This window comes from Erinaceus europaeus (genome assembly GCF_950295315.1).
Source record: "Erinaceus europaeus chromosome 6 unlocalized genomic scaffold, mEriEur2.1 SUPER_6_unloc_37, whole genome shotgun sequence".
Classification (NCBI taxonomy): domain Eukaryota; kingdom Metazoa; phylum Chordata; class Mammalia; order Eulipotyphla; family Erinaceidae; genus Erinaceus; species Erinaceus europaeus.
The window spans coordinates 140,483-149,702 of NW_026647144.1; the positions used below are offsets into that span (position 1 = coordinate 140,483).

General features: G+C 42.6%; 1 non-coding gene across 1 annotated transcript; it reads right to left on the bottom strand.

Annotated features, from left to right (window-relative positions):
- Positions 1 to 634: 634 nt before the first annotated feature.
- Positions 635 to 741, bottom strand: LOC132536189 (U6 spliceosomal RNA). Its single transcript, XR_009547854.1, has one exon. It is a non-coding gene; the product is annotated as a U6 spliceosomal RNA (small nuclear RNA).
- Between the last annotated feature and the right edge of the window lie 8,479 nt (positions 742 to 9,220).

The window sequence follows — 9,220 nt, forward strand, 5'->3', positions numbered from 1 at the left end:
GGGGGTCTGATCCTCCACACTGCAAGTGAAAACACAGGCAGGCAATGGGCGGGACTCCGTGCATAGAGGAGCAGTGCTTTGCATGTCTCCCTCTCTTAAAGGATACAGAATGGAGACTGGCAGGGAGGCCTCTCAGCTGTCCCATGCAGGTGCAAGGTTCTGGGTGGGATTGATCCCCAGGCACAATATTTGAGAAAAAATTTTAAAAAGACTTTGTATTATTTAAAATATGTACAGTTAAGAGAACAATATTACCATGATTTTATTCAAAAAAGCCAATCTGCAGTCCTGGAGGCTGGCAGAGTGGTTGGAGTTTTGGACTCAAGCATGAGGTCCTGAATTCTACCTCCAGCATCACATGTTCCAGACTGATGCTATAGTGTTTTTCCTCTCTCTCTCTCTCTCTCTCTCTCTCTCTCTCTCTCTCTCTCCTCCCTTTCTCCCTCACTGATTAATAAATCTTTTAAAAGAGCTTCAGCATATGTAGAACCAGAGTTCAGACAGACCTGGGATCCCACACATACAAATCCAGATCTCTTGCCACTGAACCGCCTCCCAGGTTGCATTAACTGGCTCTTTAAAAGATTATAATTATTTATATGTGTGTACATATATTTTATAATCCTTTTTTTGAAAAAATATGGTATGCCTCATGAATCTGTGTGTAATCCTTGAGCAGGGGCCATGCTAATCTTCTATGTATCATGCCAATTTTAGTATATGTACTACTGAAGCTAGGACTATATTATAATCTTATTTAAAAAGTGTTAAGAGATGGAGACAGTTGGAGTCAGGCAGTGGCACAGCAGGTAAAGCGCACATGGCGCAAAGCTCATGGACCAGAGGAAAGATCGCGGTTCTAGCCCCTGGCTCCCCACCTGCCCGGGAGTCCCTTCACAGGTGGTGAAGCAGGTCTGCAGGTGTCTGTCTTTCTCTCCCCCTCTCTGTCTTCCCCTCTTCTCTCCATTTCTCTCTGTCCTATCCAACAACAACGACATTAATCACCACACAATGTTAAGCAACAAGGGCAACAAAATGGAAAAATAAATAAAAATTAAAAAGAGTGGAAAAGAATAGACAAGAAAAAAAAGAAAGGGAGACAATGAGACCTTGGTGACAACAACAACAACAAAAATAAAATAACCTATTTATACTTTAGAATTGCAGAATGGCTAGGGCAATGGCTCTGTACGAATTAAGTCCTGAATTCAATCCCCAGATTTGCATGTGCCATATTCATGCTCTGCTTCTCTTTTTTGTATTAATAAATAACATTTTTCCTTTTTTTAATTTCATTTTTTTTTAAAAACCGCGGTTCCTGCCCGGTTCCTACCCAGCTCCAAGATCGGCTGCTGCCTGGCTCTGTGGGGCTCCTAGTGCAGCTCCCACCTGCCAGCATCCTGGCTGCCCCATTGTGTGAGTAGGAAGACTGCAGTCTCCCCAGGACTGTCCCCACAGACACAAGAACCCCAGGCGACCCCTGCCCACCCCCCACCACACAAGGAGCCCTGCCAGGCCTAGGCCACCGGGACGAGGGGGGTTGGGGGTGGGTGTTGGCAGTACCCTCCAGGACCAGCAGGTTGCAAAGTGCCAGACCTTCAGCCCAGACCCAATCCACAGCCCGGGCCCAGGGCTCAACAAGGGTTGGAGCCAGCTGGCTTGGGGCACCCCTCTGAAATGCATGTTTCTTCTGAGAGAGACAGAGGCAGAGAAAACACTCCAGTTCTAGTAGTGCGAGGAGACCCCCAATCTGGACCCGCACCCCGTGCCCCAGCCTCCTTCACCCTAATTTGGGAGCTTGGCTCGCCATGTTTCCCCAGACCAAACTCGAAGTTCAGGATTCCAAACAGCCGTCCCCCCGAGGACCTCGTCGTGGGCCACACCGAGAGGAAGGACAGCTGGTGCACATTTCCGGTGGGCGGACACACGGAAAGTTTTCTGGACCTGGCTGCCCCTGAAGCCAGGTTGGTGGGTTCCGGGGTCCCCTCCTGCCAGGGCGTTTGGGGTGGGCGGGAGGCGCACTGCCTGGACTCCAGCTGCACTGGCGGGTCCTCACCCTCGGGACACTTGGAGCCACCAGCACTGACACGCTGGGTGAGGCCCAGGGACCTAGGACCCCTCTCCCGGCAGGAAGGAAAGGGAAGGCCGGCTGCCCAGACTCTCTGGCGGGGTCCCTACGCTCGCGCTCAAAAGCAGCAAGATCTGGGGGCGCACAGCCACCCTTCCAGGGTGTCCCTGCCAGGGGTGCAGGGTCTGGGGGCTCGCGGACACCTCCCCTGGGTGCGCCCCTGCCTGCCGGGGGTGTGCATGGCTCCATCTCGGGGAGCGCCCTGCTCAAGGCCGCTGGGTGCTGGAGGTTTGGGGGGGTGCGCAGCCACCTCTAAGGGGTGCGCCTGTCCCGGGGTACTGGGTCCGGGGGTGCTGGCCCCTCTGCGGCTGTACCCCGACTTCGCCCCTCACCCCACCCAGCAACTTCCCAGGTAGGCACAACAACCCAGCCTTCAAGGGCACAGGAACCAGGGGTCACTTACTTGCAATTGGAGGAATCTCACTAGATGGGCTCCAGCACTATGGACCTGGCCACTGGCTGCTGTCTGGCACAGCACCTTGGGGAGTCCCCAGCAGTACTTCCACACGGGGACTCCGCACAGTTCTTGCTGGGCGCTCAGGGCGCAGGGCCCAGGCCCCAGCACTGGGGCCTATGGGTTCGACACAATGCGGCATGGCTCAATGCTGCCTGGGGGTGATGCGATGCTATGCTACTCAATGTGACAGGGGGTGACAGGGTCTCAGGGCCCGGGCTTCAGGGCTCCATGGTGCTGCTGTGGATGCAGCTGGGACAAAGGGAAGAAGAGAAGAATGGAAGACAGGGTGAGATAAAGATAGACACCTGCAGACCTGCTTCACTGCCTATCTTTCTCTCCCCCTCTGTCTTCCCCTCCTCTCTCCATTTTTCTCTGTCCTATCCAACTACAAGGACATCAATAACAACAATAATAACTACAACAATAAAACAACAAGGGTAACAAAAGGGAAATAAATATTTTAAAAATTAAAAATAAAAATATTTTTATTATCTTTGTTTATTGGATAGTAACAGAAGAAATCAAAAAGGAAATGGGAAGTAAAGAGGGAGAAGAGAGAGAAAGAGAGAGAGAGAGAGAGAAACCTGCAGCACTGCTTCACCATTCACAAAGATTTTCCTCTGCAGGTGTGGTGGGGACTCAAATCCAAAATAAATTTTAAGAATCTAACTCAACTCATTTTGTGTTGATGGTGTTAGGGTTTAGAGACAGACTTAAGTTTGAATAAAATCTAGAGACAGGATGTAAAGTTCAAAATCTCAGAGCCAGAAAAAGAAATACGGCTTTGCCCAGACCCATCCCTGCTACCTGCACGATGAGACTGCGTGAGAGGAGGACAAAGCAGTAGGAATATAATATCCCTTTGGAATATATATCCCTTGGAATATAATATCCCTTTGGAATATATATCCCTTTGGAATACAACTAAAATAGGCCTACCAAGGAGGTGACTATAACTTAATTTGGGTTAAAAATAGAGTAGAAAAAAAGGAAAAATTTTTTTCTTTTAAATTATTATTCCCAAAGCGAACCTCCTCCCCCTCACCCCCCCCATAACCAATCCCGGGGGACCACCTCCTAGCAGGCTCCTCTGCTGAGCTTCTTTCTTTACCAAGATTCCTGTCCCACCAGGGAGTACCATTCATTCTAAGTCTATTCCCTTCTGAAACCTCTGGCCTTTTTTCTTTCTAAGTAGCCACCCCTCCCCCACATAGATAATTAAATAATAAAAAATAAACAAATAAAAAACTCTTTCCTTTAACTGCTCTTTTATTACTGTTCTTTTTCTTGTCTTTTTCTTTTTTCTCTCTCTCTCTCTTTTTTTTTGTGGCTTCCAAAGCCACAGACCCCATCCCCTACATCACCAAACAGTGTGCTTTCACTGAATTCACTGATACACGTTTGGGAATTATTTTTGGGATGAAATCTGACTCAGAGTGGACTCTCACTATGAGTATCTCTGATCAACTTCCCTTCCTCCTTTAGCTACCCCTAGAATATACAGTGGATAATAGATTTGTATAATTGTCTATCCCAGCTATCCTTGTCTAGTCCTGAGGTTTTTTAATTATTATTTTTCTTCTTCTTTCTTAACAATCAGCTACCTCTGCTCACGAGGTTTGAGGTAATCTGGGACAGGGTGTTTTTTTTACCCTGCTCTATTTTATTATTAATATTATGTAAAGGCATATATCTTCCGCCCCCCCCTTTAGGTTGATCAGAATTAACTCTTAGGGTATCTTTCATTGCTAGGGTAATGGGCATCTTATCTATTGTGGGAGGAACTTGTCTCATTACTCCTACCTCCTCTACAGACTCTCGCCTTCCTCCTCCTAGCTAATTAAAAAAATTAAATTAAAAATAAAGTAATCAAAAAAAACTTTCCTTTCACTGCTCTTTAATTACAGCTCTTTTTTATCTTTTCTCTCTCTTGTTTCTTTTTTTATCTTGTCATAAACTTCTTCCTTCCTTCTTCTTTGCCTTTATGAATTTGTGAATTATTTTGGGGAAGAAATCTGACTCAGAGTGGACTCTCTATGTGTCTATCTCTGCTCTAGTTCCCTTTCCGCTCTTGTTACCCCTAGAATATACAGTGGATAGTAGATTTGCATAACTGTCTATTCTTGCTATTCCTTTTTTTTACTCTTTCTTCTTCACTGGGATTTGGTTACTATTTTTTCACAGACTGGAGATATTGTTTGGCTAACTGGTAGTGATTAAACTGCTTCAATACTTGCTACAGTTGCTATTGTAATTCCTGAGGTTGGTGAGTGCAATTGTCATAAAGGTATTTAGTACAGTGTTAATTGTACTGAAGACACAACAAAAGAGGAATAACAGAGCATAAAAAAGAAACACATTAAAAATGGGTAGATCAAAAACAAATAAAACTGCTACTTCAATGAATGAAGACAAGAGCCCAGAAGAAACTACAAATCAGCCAGAAGTAACCATAGATAAGAAAAGGATACAAGCAATAATAAACTTATTAATGACAGAAATGAAAACAACTTTGGAGGAAAGGAATGGCACCATTCAGAAAACAAGTTGAGACCCCCAAGGAAAATACTGATTATCTTGAGGCAATTAGAGAACTGAAACCTCAAATAGCTCTAATGAAGAAAAAAGCTGAGGCAAGGGAAAGCAGACTAACAGAAGCAGAAAACAGAATTAGTCAGACAGAGGATAAGTTAGAGAAAACTAAGAAAGAGGTGAAAGAGCTCAAAAAAAGACTGAGAGACACTGGAAACAACAACAGAGACATATGGGATGATCTCAAAAGAAGTAACATTCGTTTAATTGGCCTGCCAGAGGAAGAAAGAGAGGAAGGGGAAGCAAACATTCTAGAGGAAATAATAGAAGAAAACTTCCCAGACCTGAATAACAGAAAGGACATCGAGATTCAAGAGGCCCAGAGAGTTCCAAACAGATACAACCCAGACCTGAAGACACTAAGACACATCATAGTCACTATGAGAATAAGTAAGGATAAACAAAGGATCCTAAAGGCTGCAAGAGAGAAACAAAAAGTCACATACAGGGGAAATGCCATAAGATTATCTGCAGACTTCTCCAATCAAACTCTAAAAGCCAGAAGAGAATAGCAAGATATCTATCGAGCCCTGAATGAAAAAGGGTTTCAACCAAGGATAATATATCCTGCTAGACTTTCATTCAAACTAGATGGAGGGATCAAAACCTTCTTAGACAAACAACAGTTAAAGGAGGCAACCATCACCAAGCCGGCCCTGAAAGAGGTTCTAAAAGACCTCTTATAAACAAGAACATCACTATAAATACTTGCAATATATCAGAGCAAACAAAAATTTTTATTTGAACAATGGCACTACAATACATTAAATCCATAATATCAATAAATGTCAATGGTTTAAACTCACCCATCAAAAGGCACAGAGTGGGGGATGGATCAGAAAGCATAACCCAACCATATGCTGCTAGCAAGAATCACATCTGTCACAACAAGATAAACACAGACTTAAAGTGAAAGGATGGAAAACTATCATACAGGCTAACGGACTACAAAAAAGGGCAGGAACTGCCATTCTCATCTCAGACACTATAGATTTTAGGTTAAAAAAAGTAACAAAAGATAGGCAAGGACATTACATAATGATTAGAGGATCAATCAGCCAAGAAGACATAACAATTATTAACATCTATGTACCCAGTGAGGGGCCATCTAAATATGTCAAGTGCTTACTGAAAGAATTTCAATAATACATCAATAATAATACAGTAATAGTGGGAAACTTCAATACACCACTCTCACACTTAGACAGATCAACAAAGCAGAGAACCAACAAAGATACAAGAGAATTGAATGAAGAGATAGACAGACTAGACCTCTTGGACATTTTCAGAGTCCTTCACCCCCAAAAACTGGCATACACCTTCTTTTCAAATCCACATAATACATACTCAAGGATAGACCACGTATTAGGCCACAAAGACAGGATCAATAAATTCAAGAGCATCAAAATCATGCCACGTATCTTTCAGACCACAGTGGAGTAAAACTAACATTTAACAACAAACCGAAGATTATTAAAAGTCACAGAAGTTGGAAACTAAACAACATTCTCCTTAAAACTTTCAGGAAACAGTTAGTACCCATACTTCTTAAGCTTTTCCATAAGATTGAAGAAACAGGTATAGTCCCTTCCACCTTCTATGAAGCCAACATCACCCTGATACCAAAAGCTGATAGGGACAGAACAAAAAAGGAAAACTACAGGCCAATATCTCTGATGAACATAGATGCCAAAATATTAAACAAGATCTTTGCTAAGATTTGCTAATGAGCTGAACTTGGATGGGAAAGGATGGGAAATTGAAAACCATAGTAAATATTAAAAAGAAATGTTTCTGAGTGGAGCCAGACATGTTCATTCCTACTAGAACCTGGTTTAAAAATGACAAGCTGAGAGCGGACCCCAGAGAGCCCTGCACCGCCTCCTAGTTGCCATCACACCCTGGGAAGAGCTGCAGCTGCAGCAGCTGGCCCCAGTCACCATCATGGCAACCATGAGCAGAGTGGCCTAGACCCAGCAGCAGCAGGCCGCCCCCGCCCTCAGCACCACCGACACCAAGCCTGGTGCCACGGGTAGTGGCACAGGGAGCGGCTGCCCAGGCAGCCTCATATCGGTGGCGCCTGCTGGCAGGGACAAGAAGATCAAGGCAATGAAGGTTATGGGAACAGTAAAATGGTCAATGTAAGGAGCAGATATGGTTTCAACAACAGGAATGAGCTGAAGACCTTAAGTGCTTGCTTTTTGCCCCTTGACCAGATAACCAGAACTATCTGCATTATCTATGCAGCAAGGGGGTTTTTATTATTTTTACCTAAAGATGTCTCTTTTTGGTAATGTCAAACATGTTTTTTTTTTTTTTAAAGGCCTGGTTTTTCTCAATACACCTTTAAAGGTTTTTAAATTGTTTCATATCTGGTCAAGTTGAGATTTTTAAGAACCTCATTTTGAATTTGTAATAAAAGTTTACAACTTGATGTTTTTCAAAAAAAAAGGCAACAAGCTGCAAGCATCTGTTAATAAAGGTCTTAAATAAAAAAAATGACAAGCCATCTTCTGTTTCCCAAGGAGAAGACTGCAAAAGAGACCTTGGTTTTACATTTTTACTAAATTTGCCATATAAACATTTAATTATATATAGTTGAATTAATTTAAAAATCTACTTTAATCTTAAATATGCTAATTATAGAAACTGAAAATCATGTATTAATAATCACACTATGAATCCCAAAGTATGTGTTTTCACATTTATTGAAAATATTTTATTAAAGATGTCCAGAGGGGAGTCAGCACCATAGCAGTCTAGCAAAAACCAAACAATGCATACATAACATTCCTCACTTCCATTGATGCTATAAAACAATAATAATTAAAAAGTTATAGTACTGTAACAAAACCAATTTACAGACCAACAAAACAAAATTGAAATTCCATAAATAAACCCCTATGTGTGTACTAATAAAGGACTAAAACCTTTTCAGTGGGGGAAAAGAAGGCCTCTTCAATAGCTGATACTGGGTAGTCAATTGCAGAAAAATGAATCTGCACCAGCCTTTAACACCATATGCCAAATTAACTCAAAATGGACCAACGACCTTGTTGTTAGAACTGAGACTAAAAAATATAGAGAAGAAAACATTGGTGAAACACATCCACAATTTAACATCAGGCTCTATATGGAGACTCATCACACTATGGGTAAGCAAAACTAAAATAAGGTTAAATTACTGGGACTATATCAAATTTAACAGCTTCTACACATTAAAAGAAAACTACACACACACACACACACACACACACAAAGGTAACCCGGAAATTGGGAGAAGATACCTGGATGTCACAAAACTGACAAGAGACTGATCACAAATGACAATAAATCAATCACATGACTCAACAATAACAACAAAACAAACCCATTATTAAATCACTAATAAAAATAGGGAAAAAAAACAAGCAATGTTCCTCCCTCACCAAGTGTATAGAGAACATGTTTACTTTAGTATTTGTGTTAAGCTAGCTAAGCTAAACTCTTTTCTAAATATACTACAGAATGAATGTGGAGCTTCAGAAAGTTACTAAGAAGGTAGCTAGCAGATAGTGTGCTTCTGTGTTTTTATAGATTTTTTTCTCTTGCTTTCTTTAAATTAGTGATTTAATAATGATTAAGAAGATTGTGGGATAAGAGGAGTACAATCCCATACAATTCCAGTCACCAGAGTTCCCTATACACTCCCCTCCACTGGAAGGTTCCCTAATCCTTATCCCTCTGGGAGAATGGACAAAAGATTTCTTCTTTTTGCCTCCAGGTTTATAGCTGGGGCTTGGTGCCTGCACTACAGTCCACTGCTCCTGGAGGTCATTATTTCCCATTCTTTTGTCCTAGTTGTTACTGCTGTGGTTATTGTTGCCATTGCTATTGCTGTTGGATAGGACAGAGAGAAACAGAGAGGACAGGAAGACAGAGACTGAAAAGGAGAGCAACACCTACAGTCCTGCTTCACCACTTGTGAAGTGACCCCCCCACAGGTGGGGATCCAGGGGTTCCAACCAGGATCCTTAGGCCAGTCTTTGCACCTTGTACTGTGT